The 23,356-nt window shown below is 46.8% G+C and overlaps 1 protein-coding gene across 1 annotated transcript in view; it reads left to right on the top strand.

Annotated features, from left to right (window-relative positions):
* psd3l (pleckstrin and Sec7 domain containing 3, like) overlaps window positions 1–23,356 on the top strand; it is a 343,652-nt gene that overhangs the window by 18,872 nt on the left and 301,424 nt on the right. The window contains exon 2 of the mRNA XM_078209687.1: window positions 9,926–10,037. The gene's annotated coding sequence lies outside the window, so the exon portion shown is untranslated. The remainder of the gene's footprint in view (window positions 1–9,925; window positions 10,038–23,356) is intronic.

Below are 23,356 nucleotides of genomic sequence, written 5' to 3'. Positions count from 1 at the left end.
CTGCTATCCAAAAAAGGGCAGCAGCAATTTGGTCTAAGAGAAAGTTTTTTCCCTGAAATTGAGCCCCCGTTAATACCAGAAGTCTGTCTCTGTGTAACTCTGTGCACAATCCAGTAACTTAAATGCAAGCACAGATTCCAACATTTCTAGATTAAACTTGTCAGTCTCTTATACAACCTATCAAGGTCCATAATCTATTCTTCCCTGTACTGGTTGCCTTCTTAAATTTATCTATCGTTGATCACACTTTGTAATCTTCTAACAAATCACCTTGCTGGTAAATCTTATCCGTAAATTGTAATTAAAGAGTTAATCCCTCTTCGGCATCCAAGTTACCCGCATCCAGTTTGAAAATGCTTTATTAATCTTATCTTTCCCTGGTAATGACAAAGCCATACCTTACTTCTTCTGGGATAATGAGGTTACCCAAGTCCACATTTCCCCACCATCTTCCATAGCTCAAATGGAACAGATGCCAAAAAAAAACGGTGTATAGTCAAACCTTGAGATTTTGCGTTTGGCTCCAGCCATTTTGCACCAATGGCTAGGAGTAAGATAATTATTTATTTTCCTCAGAAGACAGAGACAAATAAAACTTCTTATTCAACTTCCAGTCGCCAGAGCGTGATGTTCATTCTCTGCCACCATGTTAAAGTCATAACTCATACATTGAGGACAGGACAATTCTGGAGCCAGTCTTTTCCTTAACACAGGTTTATTCACAGGGCACAGGCACACACTCCCTCCTTCCTTCCCCCCCCCGCTACACCAATGTAAACCAGTTCCTATTTTACTTAAGAACAATTCCCTAATCTTTTCCCAATTAGTAACAGCTGCTCTTATTTACATTGCAAAGCGGAGGTGATGGCCTAGTGGTATTATCGCTAGACTATTAATTCAAAAACTCAGCTAATGTTCTAGGGACCTGGGTTCGAATCCCACCACAGCAGATGGTGGAATTTGAATTTAAAAAAAAAATCTGGTATTCAGAATCTACTGATGACCATGAAACCGTTGTCGATTGTCAGAAAAACTCACCTGGTTCACCGATGTCCTTTAGGGAAGGAAATCTGCCATCCTTACCTGGTCTAGCTTACAGGGCGGCACAGTGGTTAGCACTGCTGCCTCACAGTGCCAGGGACCCGGGTTCAATTCCGGCCTCAGATCACTGTGTGGAGTTTGCACATTCCCCCCCGTGTCTGCGTGGGTTTCTTCCGGGTGCTCCGGTTTCCTCCCACGTCCAAAAATGTGAGGGTTAGGTTGATTGGCCATGCTAAATTGACCCTTAGTGTCAGGGGAATTAGCAGGGTAAATATGTGGGGTTACGGGATTGGGGCCTGGATGGGATTGTGGTCAATGCAGACTTGATGGGCCGAATGGCCTCCTTCACACGGTAGGGATTCTATGATACATGGTATAGAGCCACAGCAATGTGGTAGACTCTCAACTGCCCTCCAAGGGTAAATAGGGAAGGGCAATAAATGCTGGCCAGCCAGCGGCACCCATGACGAGGGGGCATGGCTTTAAATTGAGGGGGGGTAGTTATAGAACCGATGTCAGGGGTAGGTTCTTTACCCAGAGGGTGGTGAGGGATTGGAATGCCCTGCCAGCATCAGTTGTAAATGCGCCTAGTTTGGGGGCGTTTAAGAGATCCGTAGATAGGTTCATGGACGAAAAGAAATTGGTTTAGGTTGGAGGGTCACAGTTTTTTTTTTTAACTGGTCGGTGCAACATCGTGGGCCGAAGGGCCTGTTCTGCGCTGTAATGTTCTATGACCCATGGATGAATTTTAAAAAGAGCATGCGCTTCATTGTAACAGGATTCAAACATTAACAGACTGTATACATTGACCAGAAATTTCTGGCCGTTCATGCCATCAAGATCTTCCTGTCCCACTAATGGTGCAACCCCATCGTGGCTCTCCCCGTGGGAGAAGATGCATTCAATGGGAAACTCACTGTTGGCCAATGGCGGGCCACCTCCGCGAAACACGCAGGGTGGGGGAGAGGTGATTGGGGGAGAGTGGGAGGGGGAAGGGGGGGAGGGGGAAGGGGGGGAGAAATCCCGCCTTCCGCCCACTGAGTTGGTGCTTCTGCTATTTATCTCTTGTAACAATGTTCAGCTGACCTAGAACATAGAACATTACAGCGCAGAACAGGCCCTTCGGCCCACGATGTTGCACCGACCAGTTAAAAAAAACTGTGACCCTCCAACCTAAACCAATTTCTTTTCGTCCATGAACCTATCTACGGATCTCTTAAACGCCCCCAAACTAGGCGCATTTACTACTGATGCTGGCAGGGCATTCCAATCCCTCACCACCCTCTGGGTAAAGAACCTACCCCTGACATCGGTTCTATAACTACCCCCCCTCAATTTAAAGCCATGCCCCCTCGTGCTGGATTTCTCCATCAGAGGAAAAAGGCTATCACTATCCACCCTAGCTAAACCTCTAATCATCTTATATGTTTCAATAAGATCCCCTCTTAGCCGCCGCCTTTCCAGCGAAAACAATCCCAAATCCCTCAGCCTCTCCTCATAGGATCTCCCCTCCATACCAGGCAACATCCTGGTAAACCTCCTCTGCACCCTCTCCAAAGCCTCCACATCCTTCCTGTAATGTGGGGACCAGAACTGCACACAGTACTCCAAGTGCGGCCGCACCAGAGTTGTGTACAGTTGCAACATAACGCTACGACTCCTAAATTCAATCCCCCTACCAATAAACGCCAAGACACCATATGCCTTCTTAACAACCTTATCTACTTGATTCCCAACTTTCAGGGATCTATGCACACATACACCTAGATCCCTCTGCTCCTCCACACTATTCAAAGTCCTCCCGTTAGCCCTATACTCAACACATCTGTTATTCCTACCAAAGTGAATTACCTCACACTTCTCCGCATTAAACTCCATCCGCCACCTCTCGGCCCAACTTTGCAACCTGTCTAAGTCTTCCTGCAAACTACGACACCCTTCCTCACTGTCTACCACACCACCGACTTTGGTGTCATCAGCAAATTTGCTAATCCACCCAACTATACCCTCATCCAGATCATTAATAAATATTACAAACAGCAGTGGCCCCAAAACAGATCCCTGAGGTACACCACTTGTAACCGCACTCCATGATGAATATTTACTATCAACCACCACCCTCTGTTTCCTATCCGCTAGCCAATTCCTGATCCAATTTCCTAGATCACCCCCAATCCCATACATCTGCATTTTCTGCAGAAGCCTACCATGGTGAACCTTATCAAACGCCTTACTAAAATCCATATATACCACGTCCACTGCCTTGCCCCCATCCACCTCCTTGGTCACTTTCTCAAAAAACTCAATAAGGTTAGTAAGGCACGACCTACCTGCCACAAAACCATGCTGACTATCACCTATCAATTCATTACTCTCCAAATAACTATAAATCCTATCCCTTATAATTTTTTCCAACATCTTGCCGACAACAGAAGTGAGACTCACCGGTCTATAATTCCCGGGGAAGTCTCTGTTCCCCTTCTTAAACAATGGGACAACATTCGCTAACCTCCAATCTTCTGGTACTATACCAGAGGCCAACGACGACCTGAAGATCAGAGCCAGAGGCTCTGCAATCACTTCTCTTGCCTCCCAGAGAATCCTTGGATAAATCCCATCCGGACCAGGGGATTTATCTATTTTCAGACCCTCCAGAATATCCTGCACATCCTCCTTATCAACTGTAATACTGTCTATTCTACTCCCTTGCAACCCAGTGTCCTCCTCAGCTATATTCATGTCCCCTTGCGTGAACACCGAAGAGAAATATTGGTTCAATGCTTCACCAATCTCCTCCGGTTCCACACATAACTTCCCTCTGCCATCTATAACTGGCCCTAAACTTGCCCTAACCAACCTTCTGTTCTTGACATACCTATAGAACGCCTTAGGATTCTCTTTAACCCTATCCGCCAAAGTCTTCTCATGTCCCCTTTTAGCCCTTCTAAGCTCGCTCTTCAACTCCCTCTTAGCCAATCTAAAGCTTTCTAGTGCACTACCCGAGTGCTCACGTCTCATCCGAACATAAGCCTCCTTTTTCTTTTTAACCAACAAAGAAACTTTTTTGGTGCACCACGGTTCCCTAGCCCTACCAATTCCTCCTTGCCTGACAGGGACATACCTATCACAGACTCGCAGTAGCTGCTCCTTGAAAAAACTCCACATGTCGGACGTTCCCAGTCCCTGTAATCTCCTAGTCCAACCTATGTTTCCTAATTCTCTCCTAATAGCCTCATAATTACCCTTCCCCCAGCTAAAACCACTGGCCCGAGGTTCATGCCTATCCCTTTCCATCACTAAGGTGAACGTAACCGAATTGTGGTCACTATCACCAAAATGCACACCAACTTCCAAGTCTAGCACCTGGTCTGGCTCATTTCCCAGCACCAGATCCAATATAGCCTCACCTCTAGTTGGCCTGTCTACATACTGAGTCAAAAAACCTTCCTGCACGCTTTGAACAAAAACTGACCCCTCTAACGAGCTAGAGCTATAACAATTCCAGTCAATATTAGTCAAGTTAAAATCCCCCATAACAATTGCCCTATTACTTTCACTCCTAAGCAGGATTGACTCCGCAATCCTTTCCTCAACCTCTCTAGAACTTTTAGGAGGTCTATAAAAGACTCCCAACAGGGTGACCTCTCCTCTCCTATTTCTAATCTCCGCCCATACTACCTCAACAGATAAGTCCTCATCAAACCTCCTCTCTGACACTGTGATACAATCTCTGACCAATAATGCTACCCCTCCCCCTCTTCTACCTCCTTCCCTACTTCGACTAAAACATTTGAACCCCGGGACCTGCAGCATCCATTCCTGCCCCTGCTCTATCCATGTCTCTGAAATAGCCACAACATCGAAGTCCCAGGTACTGATCCACGCTGCAAGTTCACCCACTTTATTGCGAATACTCCTGGCATTGAAGTATACACATTTCAAACCCTGCTCCACCCCACCTCTGCAATGCCGTGCATTGCAGTCCCCATCCATGCATCCCTCACTTTCAGCCCCACTACTCTGTGCAAAGACATTAAGGCTCCACTTTCTGAGTTGACTTCTGATGGGCCTTTAGGTGAGAGGGAGGCACAAGGTTGTGAGACCTTGTCCAGGAAAGCTTATCATTGTTTCCTGCATAAGAATGATCGCTGCACTTGAACCCATTCATTGTGTGAGAAGTGTTTCACGACAATTTTGAGAGGTGTAATGAGGCTTCCTTCCTTCCCCTTTTCATTCTTCTTGTCAGTGCGATATGTATTCTGGTATTTAACAAAGCCACCTTTGTTAAATTTTTAGTTCAGTCTTGGAACATTGATGGCTACAGGACAATATTTATTACTCATCCCTGGTTTCCGTGAAGACACTGAGTCAATCATTGGGGCTATGCAGGCCAGCTTCCCTTCTATAAATTATTTGGATCATTTGACAGTTCTCATTGCTGTTTATCTGGCATTGGACCACAAATTGTCAGATCCATTGAAGTTACTTTCATTTCTCAACTTGCCGCGGTGGGATTTGAACTTGCACTCTCTATAGTTTGGCACCATACACACTGGGTTACTGTGTGCGTAGCAGCTGACTATGCAATCACAACGTGTATCCTTTCCTAGCCAAGCCTGAACCTGTACTGCAGGGACGATCCCAACACTGAGTATCAGCTGCGAGTGGGAACACTTTCTGACTTCCCTCTTCCCCTCCCTAGGGACACTCTGCAATTGTAGCATATCGCCCGTCCCTTAGCCGTGTTCAACAGATAAAGGACTGACTAAGGATTGAACTTGGAATTTTTTTTGGGAAGATCATTTGTCCTATCATTTTTGTGTCCTCTCTTTGAAAGAGCTGTCCAATTAGACTCACTTCCTTGCTCTTTCCCCATAGCCCTTCAAATATTTATTGAATGTTCAGAGTGGACAGTCAGAAACTTTTTCCCAGGGTGGAAGAGTCAATTACTCGGGGGCATAAGTTTAAGGTGTGAGGGGCAAGGTTTAAAGGAGATGTACGAGGGAAGTTTTTTACACAGAGGGTGGTGGGTGCGTGGAACTCGCTGCTGAGGGAAGTAGTGGAAGCAGATACGATAGTGACATTTAAGGGGCATCTGGACAAATACACGACCAGGATGAGAATAGAGGGATATGGTCGCCGGAAGGGTAGGGGGTCTTAGTTCAGACAGGCAGCATGATTGGTGCAGGCTTGGAGGGCCGAAGGGCCTGTTCCTGTGCTGTAATGTTCTTTGAATTTCTGTTTCAAATTGAATCTGCTTCCATCGCCCTTTCAAACAGTGCTTTTCAGATTATTATAACTCACTGTGTAAAACAATAAATCCGCATCTCCTTCTGCCCTTTGCTCTCTGGCCCTTATGCCAATTACCTTAAATCCTGTTGGTGCCAGGGGAACCATCATAGACTCAGCCAACTCAGGCACTGGGTGTTTTTCCCTCTAAGCTGCAGCCATCCTTTCCAGGAATCAGTGCTGAGCTGGCGAAGCACAGCCTTTACAGTTATAACCATCTGCCGTGTACAACTTCACGTGGACTCATCGGTTTATATCTTGTAAAGGAATAAAAAATTTCTCTGCTTGCAGGACGAAGAGGAAATTAAACATTCAGGGATTGAACTTGAAAGCTTCTTATTAGCAACAGTGAAACATAGGGTGGAATTTTTCCGGCACGTCCGCCCGAGTTTCGCCCGATCCCGTCCGAGGCCACCGGAGAATGCCATTCTCCGAGCCTCGCCCGCCCCCGGGATCAGGGCTGGCACGCCGGTAAAATTCTGGCCATAATGTTGGTCACTTGATAACTCACAACGTGGAGGGCATCATTTGTAACTCTAATAACTTTACAACTACATAAATACATCGGATGAAATTCTCCGACCTTGCCCGCGGCTGGGATTCTCCGGTCCCGCTGCAGTGAATGGAGATTTGGCTGAGCGCCAAATTCTCCGTTCTCACAGACGGCGGGGGAGGGGTGGGAACATCCGACATTGGAGAATTCCAGCCATCGACTTTCAAATTGGGAGGGTTTCCACAGCAGTCCCTCAACCCTTGCGATGTTGCCAATGGCTAAACTAGATGCTGTAAATTAGCCATTCACAAAAACAATGTCGTTACAGAAAGCAACTCTGCACCACACGTGAGCGACAGAAAATCAGATCCAGATGTTGCTATGGCTCAAAGTTGGAATGTGTTATTGTTTTAAAGCAGCAGGGTCTGAGGATTACTTCCTATTTTAGAATTGGCTCTTTGAGTACTTGGAGACCTTTTCAGTTGTTTAACCCATTGTTCTCTTCTCATTGCCTCAAAGCACCAACTCATGTTTATGTACAAATGCAAAGCACCCTCTGGTATTCCCCTGATTTGATTTGATTTGATTTATTATTGTCACATGTATTAGAATACAGTGAAAAGTATTGTTTCTTGCGCGCTATACAGACAAAGCATACCGTTCATACAGAAGGAAACGAGAGAGTGCAGAAGGTAGTATTGCAGTCATAGCTAGGGTGGAGAGAAAGATCAACTTAATGCAAGGTAGGTTCATTCAAAAGTCTGATGGCAGCAGAGAAGAAGCTGTTCTTGAGTCGGTCGGTACGTAGCCTCAGACTTTTGTATCTGTTCCCCGATGAAGAAGGTGGAAGAGAGAATGTCCGGGGTGCGTGGGGTCCTTAATTATGCTGGCTGCTTTGCCGAGGCAGCGGGAAGTGTAGACAGAGTCAATGGATGGGAGGCTGGTTTGCGTGATGGATTGGGCTACATTCACGACCTCTTGTAGCTCCTTGCGGTCTTGGGCAGAGCAGGAGCCATGCCAACTTGTGATACAACCAGAAAGAATGCTTTCTATGGTGCATCTGTAAAAGTTGGTGAGAGTCGTAGCGGACATGCCAAATTTCCTTATTCTGAGAAAGAGGCGTTGGTGGGCTTTCTTAACTATAGTGTCGCCATGGGGGGACCAGGACAGGTTGTTGGTGATCTGGACACCTAAAAACTTAAAGCTCTCGACCCTTTCTACTTCGTTCCCGTTGATGTAGACAGGGGCATGTTCCCCCCTATGCTTCCTGAAGTCGATGACAATCTCCTTCGTTTTGTTGACATTGAGGGAGAGATTATTGTTGCCGCACCAGTTCACGAGATTCCCTATCTCATTCCTGTACTCTGTCTCGTCATTGTTTGAGATCTGTCCCACTATGGTGTAGTCAGCAAGCTTGATAATCGAATTGGATGGGAATTTGGCCACACAGTCATAGGTGTATAAGGAGTATAGTAGGGGGCTGAGAACACAGTCTTGTGGTGCACTGTTGTTGAGGATGATCATGGAGGAGGTGTTGTTGCCTATCCTTACTGATTGTGGTCTGTGAGTTAGGAAGTTCAGGATGCAGTCACAGAGGAAGGAGCGGAGACCCAGGCCACGGAGTTTGGAGATGAGTGAGGGTTTTAGGTGCGTACAGAACTGAGCTTTGAACATGGGAGAAGTAAGTCAGTGCTAACCTCAGTCTTGTCCTTGCGAGGGTGATTCTCTGCATTCCCTGACCTTAGGAGCCTTGACGACAACTGCAGAACTTAACTGTCATCCCAACGGAACGCAGACACGTTATTTACATACATAGAATCCCAACAGTGCAAAAGGAGGCCATTCAGCCCATCGGGTCTGCACCCATTCTCCAAAAGAGGCCCAGGCCCACCTCCCCCGCCCCCCCCCCCCTTCCACCCAATCCCCATAATCCCGCGCATTTGCCATAGCCAATCCACCTAACCTACATATCTTTGGACTGTGGGAGCAACATAGAGCACCCGAGGAAACCCACGCAGACACGGGGAGAATGTACAAACTCCACACAAACAGCCACTCAAGGCTGGAATCAAACCCAGGTCCGTGGCGCTGTGAGGCAGCAGTGCTAACCACTGTCCCACCGTGCTGTATAGTTCTCTTCTGTTACCCACAGCTGCATGAGCTTCAGAGGAGTTATTGGTTGGTTGAGAGAGGTTGAAGAGGAGTTGTCTACTAAAACATACAGCAGATGTAAAAATGTCCAGCACTATATTTCACATTTCTCAAAAACATTTTGCAATAAGTATGCATTCGACAGAAGGTTACATTTTTATCATAGAATCCCTGCAGTGCAGAAGAAGGCCATTCGACCCATCGAGTCTGCACCGACCACAATCCCACCCAGGCCCTATTCCCATATCTCCACATATTTACCCTGCTAATCCCCCTGACACTACGGTCAATTTAGCATGACCAACCAACCTAACCCACACATCATTGGACTATGGGAGGAAACCGGAGCACCCGGAGGAAACCCACGCAGACACAGGGAGAAAGTACAAACTCCACACAGACAGTGACCCGAGGCCAGAATTGAACCCGGGTCCCTGGTCCTGTGAGGCAGCAGTGCGAACCACTGTGCCGCCCAATATTAGAAAAAAATTAGCATTGACTCTTGAACAACCTGCTGAAGGAGCAACACTTCAATTTTTAGTCACCCTTTTCAAATACTTTGTTTCCCTATGTTTCTCTTTTCCCCCTTTGATAATAATTCTCACATTTATAGAAGAGCAATAAGTGTGTCGATTGGGGTTTCTGTGGAGGCGGTGAGGTGAGGGGGGAGATGCCATTCGACAGAAAAATTGAAGGAAAAGCATGCTTAAACAATTCATTAATCCTTTGGGAATTGTGGCCTGTCCCGTTAATAATCCAAAGTCAGAATTTGAAGATATTGCAGTTTTAAAAAAACCATCAAGTGCATATCTGTACCTGCGGTGTTAGCGAGTTGATTAAAATGGATTAGAGTTTCAGTGGGCCTGTGTGAAAGTGGCAAGTGAGATTTGCAGAGAGTTTTTCTTATTGATGTTTTCAAGATAATTATGTTGCTCCTTTCTCTCTCCACAGACTGAGACATTTGTTTGGATCAATCGGACGTCCCCACACGCGCAGAGTGTTGCGAAGGCTAAATATCAATTCCTATTTGGCACGCCTGCAGATGACAACTCTTTGGACAGAGGTAAGATTCAGATCTGGAGCTGTTACATTGCAGAAGGAGGCCTTTCGGCCCACTTAAGTCCATGCCGGTTCTCTTGAGAGCAGGCAGCCCTATTTCTCCACATTATTCCCGTAGCCATGCAAGTTTCTTTCTCTGAAGTAGCTATACATTTTCCTCTTGAAATTATTAATTGCCCCCTACTCCCATCACCCTCCTCGGCAGTGAACCTGATAATCAACTTTGGGGGGAAGAAAATTAAGGAGCACTTTGATGAAGGAGTGGAGTGGGAGGGGGGGGGGGGGGGGGCGGGGAGGCGTTGTGTTGCAAGAGGGACCAGGGGGTTGGGGATGAGGGTCTGCTGGCAACACCACAGGACCCTGACGAGTCCACAATGCAAGTGACCAATGCAAGGGCAACATATTTATTTGGTTATTCAGTGGAGATGATTGTTTTTTTGTTGGCTTCTGAGAGAGGAAGTCACATGCAGCCCCAGAGGTTGAAGAGGATTATAGCACGGAAACAGGCCGTTTGGCCCAACTTGCCAATGCCACCCAGTTTTTACCACTAAGCTAGTCCGCACTTGGCCCATATCCCTCTGTACCCATCTTACCCGTGTAACTGTCTAAATGCTTTTAAAAGACAAAATTGTACCCGCCTCTAATACTGCCTCTGGTAGCTTGTTCCAGACACTCACCACCCTCTGAGTGAAACAATTGTCCCTCTAGAGCCTTTTGTATCTCTCCCCTCTCACCTTAAACCTATGCCCTCTAGTTCTAGCCTGCCCTACCTTTGTCGTTTATTGAGCCCTGTTGTTCTTGTTAGGTTGAAGGCATATTCCTAGAAGGACTCTTATTGATTTTGGGGGTATGGAAGCTGCTGACTAGGCAAGCATTTATTGCCCATCCTTCGGCATAATTGAGAAATTGATGGTGGGCCACCATCTTGAAATGCTGCTGTCCATGTGGTTAAAGTGCTCGACCTCATGCCGTTGGATAGAGAATTCCAGCATTTTAACTCGATAACAATGAAGGAACAGCACTATCTCTCCAAGTTGGGATGGTGTGGGACTTGGAGGGGAACGGTGTCCCAAGCAGCATTGGTGTGGATCCCCTTCAATGCAAAATCAGATGTGGAGTGTGTTGATGAGTCACAGAAAACTAGCATGCCGGAACAGCAGATAATAAAGAAAGCGAATGGAATGTTGGCATTTATAGCTAAAGGAATAGAATATAAAGGTAAGGAAGTATTGTCGCAACTCTACAAGGCATTGGTGAGGCCGCACCTGGAGTATTGTGCACAGTTTTCATAGAATCATAGAAACTCTACAGTGCAGAAGGAGGCCATTCGGCCCAGCGAGTCTGCACTGACCACAATCCCACCCAGGCCCTACCCCCACATATTTACCTGCTAATCCCTCTAACCTACGCATCTCAGGACTCTAAGGGGCAATTTTTAACCTGGCCAATCAACCTAACCCACACATCTTTGGACTGTGGGAGGAAACTGGAGCACCCGGAGGAAACCCACGCAGACACGAGGAGAATGTGCAAACTCCACACAGACAGTGATCCGAGCCGGGAATCGAACACAGGACCCTGGAGCTGTGAAGCAGCAGTGCTAACCACTGTGCTACCGTGCCGCCCTTATTTGAGGAAAGATGTAGAGACATTGGAGGCAGTTCAGAGGAGGTTCACTAAATTGATTCCAGAAATGAGGGGTTTGACATATGAAGAGAGATTGAACAGTTTAGGCCTATACTCTCTGGAATTTAGAAGAATGAGGGGAGATCAAATTGAGGTATATAAGATGATAAAAGGTATGGATAAAGTAGACGTGGAGCGGGTGCTTCCTCTTGTGGGGCATTCTAGGATGAGAGGTCAAAGTCTTAGGATAAGGGGTAGCAAAGTTAAGACAGAGTTGAGGAGAAACTACTTCTCCCAAAGGATTGTGAATCTGTGGAATTCGCTACCCCAAAGTGTGGTGGATGCTGGGACAGGGAGTAAATTTAAGGAGGAGTTAAGCAGATTTTTAATTGGTAATGGGTTGAAGGGTTATGGGGCGAAGGCAGGAAAATGGGGATGAGGAGCATAAAAGCCATGATCGAATGGCGGACCGGACCCGATGGGCCGAACAGCCTAATTCTGCTCCTATATTTTATGAACTTATGATGGTGAGTAAGTCAGTTGCAGTCTGTTAATTGCCCAACTGACTGAGAAATCCAGTACTTTGAACTACATCTTTTGAGCTGAAGAGTGAGTTTGAGCCATCTTTATCTCAGTTTAAGTGTTCGCTCAGCAATCCAGTCTAAACAGAGACAGAACTCGGAATAAATAGCTTGCGTTTGGTACAGAGTGTGTTGGCCTGCAAAATGCTGATGCGGTCTCCAGGGGATGGTTGGTAGGCAAAATAAAACAATGAAGAAGTAATAACCAGCGCAGTTAACAAGGCGATGGAAGTGACTCATGGAGTGATCGCAGAAAGAGGGAACTGAGCTCTGTTGGTTACGTTTTCTCAACGGCATGAGTGGAATTATATTTTACTCTTTGCAAATTGCAGGTTAGTTATTAGCTTAGTATCAGTAATAATAAATACCTGATTTCAGTTAATAAAGTTGATGATGGATGTAACCTTGTTGGGGATAATGTGGAGATGCCGGCGTTGGACTGGGGTGGGCACAGTAAAAAGTCTCACAACACAAGGTTAAAGTCCAACAGGTTTATTTGGTATCACGAGCTTTCGGAGCGCTGCTCCTTCATCAGGTGAGTGACTCACCTGATGAAGGAGCAGCGCTCCGAAAGCTCATGAAACCAAATACACCTGTTGGACTTTAACCTGGTGTTGTGAGACTTATTACTTGTTGGGGGATGTTGCAGTACTTTATAGAATAGTGACAGCACAGGGGAAGCCTTCTCCATCATATTCGTGCCAACTCTCTGTGAGAGCAACTCAGCCGGTCCCACTCCCCCAGCTTTGCCTGCAGCCCTGCGAATCTGTTCTTCTCAGATAATTAAACTATTTTCTTTTCAGAGCCACAATGCTGCCTGTGCCACACTCTCAGGCCGTGCATTTCAGAGCTTTTTATTTCATTTCTGTTTGACCTTTATTTAGCCAGGTACGTTAATTGAGAACCGATTCTCATTTACAATGACAACCAGACCAAAGAGGCCAACGCTGCAACAACAGAAATGACACAACAGCATAATACGTTTAGACACTAAAATACAAACTAGCAGTGAGGAGGATTGACAGTTTAGCAAGTGCAAGTGGGGTGGCACAGTGGTTCACACTGCTGTCTCACAGCACCAGGGACCTGGGTTCAATTCCCGGCTTGGGTCACTGTCTGTGTGGCCTCTGCACGTTCTCCCCGTGTCTGCATGGGCTTCCTCCCAGTGCTCCGGTTTCCTCCCACAGTCCGAAAGACGTGCTGGTCAGGTGCATCAGCCATGTTCAATTCTCCCTCAGTGTACCCAAACAGGCGCCAGAGTGTGGCAACTAGGGGATTTTCACAGTAACTTCATTGCAGTGTTAATGTAAGCCTACTTGTGACTAATAAACTTTAACTTTAAAGTATCAGTCAACGGAACCTTAACTCTTAATCCTGACCAGTTGTTGAGTGAAAAGATTATTCCTCATGTCACTTTTAGTTCTTTTGGCTTCAAACTGGTATCCTCTAGATCTTGACCTTTCTGTCAGCGGGAATACCCCCTACTCATTCTAGCCAGATCTCGCATGATTTTGAATACCTCCATGTGGTATAATGTGGATGAATGTGAGGTTATCCACTTTGGCAGCAATAATAGGAAGACAGATTATTACTTGAATGGGTGTAAATTGAGAGAGGTGGATACTCAACAAGACCTCGGAGTCCTCGTGCATCAGTCTGAAGGTAAGCGCGCAGTTACAGCAGGTGGTTAAAGAAGGCAAATGGGATGTTGGCCTGCAGATTGAGAGAATTTGGGTGTAGGGATAGGGATGTTTTGCTGCAATTGTATAGGGCATTGGCGAGGCCGCACCTGGAGTATTGTGTGCAGTTTTGGTGTCCTTATCTGAGGAAGGATGTCCTTGCTATAGAGGGAGTACAGCGAAGGTTTACCAGGCTGATTCCTGGGATGGCAGGTCTGTCATATGAGGAGAGACTAAGTCGGTTAGGATTATATTCACTGGAGTTTAGAAGAGTGAGAGGGAATCTCATAGAATCTTATAAAATTCCAACAGGATTAGACAGGGTAGATTCAGAAAGAATGTTTCCGATGGGAGGGGGGGGGGAAAAACTCGGTCATAGTTTGAGGATAAGGGGTAATCCTTTTAGGACTGAGGTGAGGAGAAATTTCTTCATCCAGAGGGTGATGAATGTATGGAATTCACTGCCACAGAAAGTAGTTGAGGCCAAAACTTTGTCTGATTTCGCAAAGAAATTAGGTATAGCTCTTGGGGCTAAAGGGATTAAGAGGTATGAAGGAGTAGGGGGGATCAGGATATTGAATTTGATGATCAGCCATGATTGAGATGAATGGCGGAGCAGGCTTGAAGGGCTGAATGGCCTCCTCCTGCTTGACAACAGATAATCCACTGACTGTCCCATCAGATGTGGGATTCAAGTAGGAATCTTTCTCTAACTTGAATTAGAATTTCATGTCGAGTGTTACTTTTCTAGGTAAGTACTTTTGACCTATAGGCGGTGATTCTCCTGAATCGGGACTAAGTGCCCTTGCCAGTGGGAAAACGGGAGGGATTCCCGCTGGCGCTGGCAGCGTCAGTCAGGTGGGATTCATTCGTCTGATAGATGCAAATATATGCATCCCGGGAAACCCACCAGGCAGCCTGGCTTTTCAGAGATCAGGGTGTCACCTCTTTAAAGGGCGCCCCGATCTCCACCCTTGGAGACAGGGCCCCTCCCAAAATGGAAATGGTGCCCCCTGCACTGACCTGACGTACACCATCAACCCCTCACCAAAAAGGGGCATCCTCCCCCTCCCTCCGACAAATAATGGGTCATCCCCACTCCCCCATACACTACGCTGGTATGGGGGTGACACGATCTCTCTTACTCAGCCCCCCACGTATCTTGCCCTTCTCCACTCAGATCCCCCCATTCATCCTCCCTCCTTCTCCACTCATTTCCCCCATTCATCCTCCCTCCCACTCCACTCAAATTCCCTCATTCAGCCCCTCTCTCCACTCAGCTCCCCTTTCCCACTCGGATCCCTATACCATCCCCCTCTCCACCTAGAACCCTCCATTCAGGCCACCCTCCCCTCTCAGAGAGCCCCCATTCAGCCCCCTCCCCACTCAGACTCCCCCCATTCAGCCCCCTCCCCACTTAAATCCCCCATTTAGCTCCCCTTCCCCACTTAGACCTCCCTCGGTCCCCTTCCCCCCCTTGGACCCCCCACTAAGACTACAATAATGCAACCCCCCGCCCGCCGTATAACCTCGCCTTCTCCCAGAAAGAATATAAACCATTGCACTGTTTCAAAAGCCCCTTGATGTTTATTTTGGCAATCAAGCAGGTTTGTTAAAATATAATTAACAAAAATCAATGCAAACAGGGTTGTGTTTAAGCAATGATAACCTGATATAAAAGCAGCAAATGCCAGGCAGGAGAAACAGAGTTAATGTTTCAGGGAGATGATTGTTCCTCGGGACAGCTCAGGGCTTTGTGTTGATGTGGAGAACTTCCTGATGTCCGCTGGTTGAAACTCAAGTTTTCCTGGGATAGGGAGCCACAGGAAGGTGCTGTGCTGTTCCCTCTTATTACAAGTGGCTTGGATCCAGCTCAAGCTGAAACTGTCTGCTGGAAAACTCAGGGAAACACACTTAACAAACCAATGGCACTGAGGGTGAACAGATGGAAGCAGCCTTTTGCACCTTTGCAGAATAATCGGCAGTCGCTCCCATCATTAACTCCAAAATTAATTTTGTATATATGAGCACAGTGAAGGACTTGAATCATGGAATCATAATACCTCACAGAGCAAAAGGAGGCCATTTGGCCCATCAAGTCATTATGGGCTGTATAGTGGTTAGTGCTGCTGCCTCACAGCACCAGGGACCCAGGTTCAAATCCGCATCACTGTCTGTGTGGAGTTTGCACGTTCTCCCAGTGTCTGCGTTGGTTTCCTCCGGGTGCTCTGGTTTCCTCCCACAGTCCAAAGATGTTTGGCCATGTTAAATTGACCCTAGTGTAAGGGGGATTAGCAGGGTAGATGTGTGGGGTTGCGGGAATAGGGCCTGGGTGGGATTGTGGTCAGTACATACTCGCTGGGCCGAATGGCCTCTTTTGTACTGTAGGGATTCTATGATTCTAAGGCTACACTGACTTTCTGACAGAGCACCCCACCAGACCCTATCCCTGTAGTCCCACATATTTACCCACTAATCCCCCTCTCCTACACATCTTTGGACTCCAAGGGGCAATTTAGCGTGGCCAATCCACCTAACCTACACATCTTAAAGATGGTGAGCTACTTGAATGCATTAATGTTCCTTTTATTTTGAAGCAGACGTCTCGGAGATCTTGAAGTGTAAGATGCGTGCTGTCATATATGTCTATTGCATTAGCACGTGACTCAGTCCGTAGCGCTCTCATCTTCTGCTGCAGGTTCAACTCCCACTCTGGCTGATTTTCAGCAGAAAATTCTAAGATGGCACCACGGTGCATAAGTGAGGGAATGCCACGCATCTGAGGTGCGTCTTTCAGATGAGATGTTAAACCCGAGGCACTAACTGCTCTCTCAGGTAGAAAGTGAAAGTGATCCCTGGCACTAATTTGAAGGAGCTCAGAGGAGTTCTCCCTGGCGTCCTGGACAACATTTATCCCTCAAATAAACTATGAGATAAACAGACGATCAGGCCATTATCGCATTGTTATTTCTGGGAGCTTTTTGAGTGCAAATTGGCGGAAGTTTTTCCGATATTAGAACACTCGCAAATTGTTTGATTCACTGTAAAGGCCTTTGAGCCTCCTTGAGGTCATTAAAGATATTATATAAATGCATGCCTTTTCTTAAAAAAGGAGATGTGAATGGGCACTCGCATACTGCTGAAGACCAGGGCTTTAGGACAAATTGTGAAATGTTATCTGAAGTGTTGTTTGTGGGAGGCAGCAATGAAAGTCTTTCAGAGTTGAGCCAAGGAACCTCTGGAGGTCCTTGTGACATTTATTTGGAGCAGTCTGTTAAGCCATGGGCCCAGAATAAATTTAATTTTACAAAAGAGCAGCGCTCTTAAAATTGAATAAGTTGAAAGTGCTGCTTTTTTTTTTGAAGAAAGATTGAGCCATAAACTCGAGAGTTGCCATGGAAACGCAATTCAGTGCTTGTCGCTTTTCCTGTTTCTCTTCCCATATCACTCGCGCAAAGACAATTCCTTTTGAAAATCTGCTCATCAGGACTGAAAAATTAATTGCATCTTACTCGCCCGGAAGTGAACCTGTCGGAGGAGATTTCCCTCGGGTTCTGGTCACGCGACTAGTCGTGAGGAATAAATCTGCTCACGATCAAAGTCTATGGGGGGGGGGCAATTTTCCAGTCCCACCTGCCACGGAAATCGGAGCTGGTGGGGGGGACCATGCAAAGGTCCATTGACCTCGGGTGGGATTTTCCAGTTTTCCAGAATTGCATTTGATTTTGATTTGATTTTAATTTGATTTACTATTGTCACATGTATTAGTATACAGTGAAAAGTATTGTTTCTTGTGCGCTATACAGACAATGCATACCGTTCATAGAGAAGGAAAGGAGAGAGTGCAGAATGTAGTGTTACAGTCATAGCTAGGGTGCAGAGAAAGATCAATTTAGTGTGAGGTAGATCCATTCAAAAATCTGATGACAGCAGGGAAGAAACTGTTCTTGAGTTGGTTGGTACATGACCTCAGACTTTTGCATCTTTTTCCCAACAAAAGAAGATGGGAGAGAGAATGTCTGGAATGCATGGGGTCCTCAATTATTCTGGCTGCTTTTCCGAGGCAGTGGGAAATGTAGACAGTCAATGAATGGGAGGCTGGTTTGCGTGATGGACTGGGCTACGTTCACAATCCTTTGTAGGTTTCTTGTGGTCTTGGGCAGAACAGGAGCCACACCAAGCTGTGATACAACCAGAAAGAATGCTTTCTGTGGTGCATTTGTAAATGTTGGTGAGAGTCGTAGCTGACATGCTGAATTTCAAACGGGGACCAGAACCCCATTTGACATTCAGCATGTCAGCTACGACTCTCACCAACTTTTACTGATGCATCATAGAAAGCATTCTTTCTGGTTGTATCACAGCTTGGTATGGCTCCTGTTCTGCCCAGCAGTGACCAGCAGTGAGGAATGTGGTGAACCATCGTTGGTTCCCACCAGGTAGTGCTGAGCCAGGGTCTGGCCAGTACTATGAGTCTGTGTATATGTTACTGTTGGGGTTAGGGTTGGGCTGTTCTACATGTTACTGTTGGGGTTAGGGTTGGGCTGTTCTACCTGTAATATAGTTCTTATGGTACATCCCAGTCGGGCTCCGCCTCCTGGGAGAGGTATAAAGGTCACTGCTCTGTCTGGGACCCCTCAGTCTGGGATTGTGTATTATATATGGTAGCTCTATTGTAGTAGTCAATAAAAGCCTTTATTTCCTCGAGCATCTCTAGCCTCGTGAGTTATATCGCGCATCAAGGAATAAATCTACTCACGATCAAAGTTTATGCGGGGGAATTTTCTTGTCCCACCTGCCATGGAAATCGTAGCAGGCGGGGTGGGCGGGGTGAGGGACCATGTAAAGTTCCGTTGACCTCGGGCGGGATTTTCCGATTTTGGGGCGAGCGCAGGCGGAAACTCCCGACCTTTGTTTCATAGAAATCATAGAATCATAGAAACCCTACAGTGCAGAAAGAGGCCATTCGGCCCATCGAGTCTGCACCGACCACAATCCCACCCAGGCCCTACCCCCATATCCCTACATATTTACCCACTAATCCCTCTAACTTACGCATCTCAGGACACTAAGGGGCAATTTTAGCATAGCCAATCAACCTAACCCACACATCTTTGGACTGTGGGAGGAAACCGGAGCACCCGGAGGAAACCCACGCAGACACGGGGAGAATGTGCAAACTCCACACAGACAGTGACCCGAGCCGGGAATCGAACCCAGGTCCCTGGAGCTGTGAAGCAGCAGTGCTAACCACTGTGCTACCATGCCGCCCTTTCTGAATGGAAAACGTAAGTAAAATGAATTCTCACAATCTCTTTACGTGGAATTATTAATAATTGGACGTTCACATTCTGCATGCACTACATTCCAATTTAGGAAAGTATTTGGCACTTTTGGCTTTCAAAAAATAGAATTGGATAATTATATGAGGAGAGAAAATTTGCAGCTCTACAAGGAAAAAGCAGGGTGGTATTTAAACAAAAATCTTCTATGGGACATGAGGGTGAGTGGGATGGGCCGGCATTTATTGCTGTGCCTAACTGCCCTCCATTTCAGAAGGCAGTTGAGATTGCTGTGGATCTGGAGTCACATGTAGGCCAGGTATAGGTAAGATGTAGGTAAAGATGGCAGATTTCCCTCCCTAAAGGATATTAGTGACCCAGATGGGTTTTTCTGACAATGGTTCCATGGTCACCTTTACACTTTTGATCCCAGACTTTTATTGAATTCAGATTTCACCCTCTGCCTTGGTTAGATTCAAACCTGGGTCCCCCGATCTTGCCCTGGATCTCTGGAATGCTAGTCCAGTGACAATACCACTGTGCCACTGCCTCCGCATCAGTCTAGCTGAGTTGCTGTTGCAGGGAGCTGGCACGCAGGCTGAATGGCCTCCTTTGCTGGTCACCATTCTCTGATTCTATCTCACAGACTAATCTCAGTTAAATCTCCATCACTGATTCCCTGCTCATTTCTCGTTAAAATAGAAATCCCCTCCACAAAAAAAACTGCAAATCCTCCTTTCAAGAAGCTAAACGCCCATTCTTCATGTAGGCAGTTAGTTGTTAAACGCACCATGGATTTAATTAGGAGGAAGCAAAATAAATAAGGAGGGAGAAAGGAATCAGAGAATATATGAGGGTTAGGGTGGGGGACTTATGTGGAGCATACGGCTGGGTCTACCACAGGGGAACCATGGCAGCCTAGCCCACATAATCCCAGGAGAAGCCCTGTGTCAGTCTCCCGGCAAGAGGTGTACTACCCCGCCCCCCCCACCCCCACCCCCACCCCCACCACACCCCCCCCCCCCCCCCCCCCTCACCCCGATTGAGTCAGAGGGTGGGAGGAACTGTCACTGAAATCCTGGCTGCTGCCAGTGGGATGAGCGTGAGGCTCTGTAATGAGTTGGTTGGCATCCAGTATGCCTGAGCCCACTGCAGTTCAGTGGTGGATGGGAGCCGTACAGTTTCTCCCGCCCCTCCCAAAGACTAGGTTTGCCAGCAGCCTGTCGGGAGGAGGGTGGATGGTGGGGCTCTCCCCTTATCGGACACTCATTGCCTGATCGAGGGACTCGGAATCAGGAAGTGAGAGAGTTGCTGAAAGCCAATCCCAGCTCTTGCCTCCGATTTCCACCCCCCCCCTTCCCCCCATGACCCCAGCCGACCATCCCCATCCTGTCCCCATCACCTTTGACGTGGGTCCTCTCGATGCTCCTTCTGGTTATAGAATCCTACGGTGCAGAAAGAGGCCATTTGGCCCATTGAGTCTGCACCAACCATAATCCTATCCAGGCCCTATCCCCATAACCCCATGCATTTACCCTAGCTCGTCCCCTTGACACTAAGGAACAATTTCCCGTGGCCAATCTACCTAACCTGCACATCTTTAGACTGTGGGAGGAAACCGGAACACCCGGAGGAAACCCACGCAGACGTGGGGAGATTGTGCAGACTCCACACAGTGACCCAAGCCGGGAATCGAACCTGGGTCCCTGGCGCTGTGAGGCAGCAATGCTAACCACTGTGCTGCCCAAATAGTATTGCACCGTGGTTGGTGCATTACCATTTGTTGCCACCACTCCCAGTGGTGCTAATGAGCAATGGAGCCATGAATCCTGGGGAAGGCCCAACAGAAGCCACTGAAGTCCCTGAACAACACTTAATACCATTGATACTCCCCCGTTGGAACTGACAGAAGGTCACTGCTGGTCGACTGACGACAGCGAGGTGCCTGTGGGACTATTAAATCTGGCCTGTAGACACTGCCATGGATCTGTTGAGCTAAAGGGCATGTTTCCCTGTTGTAAATTCTGTGCTGTTCTGTATATATGCGAGTAGGAATTTGCAATCGATTTCTTCATGAATAAACTTTGCATAAAACAAATCAATAATGTCATTAAAAAATGCCCTTTGATTCCCCGAAAATCTGGAGACAATTCATTCAGCCAAGAAAGAATGTGCCCTTTTTGGCGTCAGGTTATTGAGTGATTTGCTGGAAGGTGAACTTGTATTGACATCAGGAAAAGACAGGTTTGAGTTACTTGCAGAGACCCCACTGTCCAGAAAAGGACAAACTTGCATTCATAATAATATCTTTAGTATCTTTGGGATGTCTCAAATTGGCTCACAGTCAATGAAGTACAACTTGAAAGACTACTTACTGTTATTATTAGCAAGCAAGACTGCCAATCAGTGCAGAGCAAGGTCCCACAGGCATGAGATGCCAGATCCAGATAGTTTACTTGGGTAGTATCGGCTGAGGAGTTGGGCCATTTGAATGAGATGGAGGTTCCATGCTGGCTCCATGGAGACCCATTTTATTGATCACAATGTCTTCAGGAGGGGAAGGGAGAAAACTTGGAGCAAAAACAAAATTCAATGCTTCAAACCTCGGGTAAGCGCTCCTGCCCTGAACTGGCTACAGGTGACACATGTGACCTGTTTATCTGGTTGGTGGCTAATCTTTTAATATGCCAAGTGTGTATCTAGCAGGAGTGCTGTCAGAGAGACTGGTAAAAAAGGACATAATTTCAGCTCGTCACAAAGTGCTTTGTTGGTTGACTGTTCCTGTGAACTTTGGTTCTGACCCTGAGAAGTGCACCGACATGTTAGCAGATTGCACTGGACAGTTTGTACTTTTGGATTTTATCCAAAGTCAAAGGATTTTCATCGGACACAAATTACATTATGTTTTTTAAATAATTAACAGGACATGAGGGAGAGAGGCATTCAGAGGGGAAATTATTCACTTAATGGCAGTATCTGTCCCCTGCCAAAACCCATCTCACCCACTGACTCTTGCCGGTATACAGTTGAATGGGCACTTCTTTGCCGATTTTGACACCTCGTCTGAGTGGCTATTCTTTAGGCCTGGGCAGGGGAAAGAGGGCACCAACGGCTTATCAGGCCATGATGGGCCTCATAGTTGGTCCCCTTTTTTGCCTGATGTACACACCATAGTTTCACAGCAAGAGTCACCAGCTAATTCAACATAAACCTGGGCGCTAGTTAACCCGACTGTACGCCAGCTAATTCAACATAAACCTGGGCACTATTTAACCCACTTTTTACTGTGCATTCACCCATTAAATTAAATTTTAAAATAAATAAAAATCAAAATACTCCTGTTCCCATTTCTTCTGCTCTCAGATTCCGGCTGTGTCAGACTGAAGCATTGAAACAACAGTGGGGGTGATGTCCTTTTCATTGTGAAACCACCAGCACATTCATTAGAAATGTGCTTGCAGCCTGGTCGGCTTTTTGCAGCCATCACATAAAGAATGTCCATCCCTGTAAAGTTTATTTATTAGTCACAAGTAAGGCTTACATTAACACTGCAATGAAGTTACTGTGAAATTCCCCTAGTCAACACATTCCAGGACCTGTCTGGGTCAATGCACCTAACCAGCATGTCTTTCAGACCGTGGGAGGAAACTGGAGCACCCGGAGGAAACCCACGCAGACACGGGGAGAACGTGTAAACTCCACACAGACAGTGACCCAAGCCGGGAATCAAACCCGGGTCCCTGGCGCTGTGAGCCAGCAGTGCTAACCAACGTGCCGCCCCTGTGTGTGTCAGAGGGTCCTATTCAATCACAATCCATTGTAATCCATTGGCTAGATAATGATGCCTGTTTCAGAACTTCTCTCCAGTGACAGAGGCACGCACCAACCCAACTCCCACATGGGCAGTTCCAAAAGTTGCTCGAAATCGCTGCGCTCAGGGAGTCAACCCAATTGTGGTCAAATGCTAGTTGACCATCTGATTCATACACCATTGGCAGTTTACATTCTCTATCAATACCAGTTCTGCCTTCAAAAGAATGTGGAACTGGCGGTGGGAGAGGGGGTAAGGGTGGAAATAATAATATTGTGGTTACAAGAACAGGCTGGGAGTTCTGTACCAAGTAACTCTCCCCCTGACTCCAGAAGGCTTGGTGA

Source organism: Mustelus asterias, chromosome 1 (assembly GCF_964213995.1).
Source record: "Mustelus asterias chromosome 1, sMusAst1.hap1.1, whole genome shotgun sequence".
NCBI lineage: Eukaryota > Metazoa > Chordata > Chondrichthyes > Carcharhiniformes > Triakidae > Mustelus > Mustelus asterias.
This window is presented reverse-complemented; position numbering and strand designations above follow the sequence as displayed.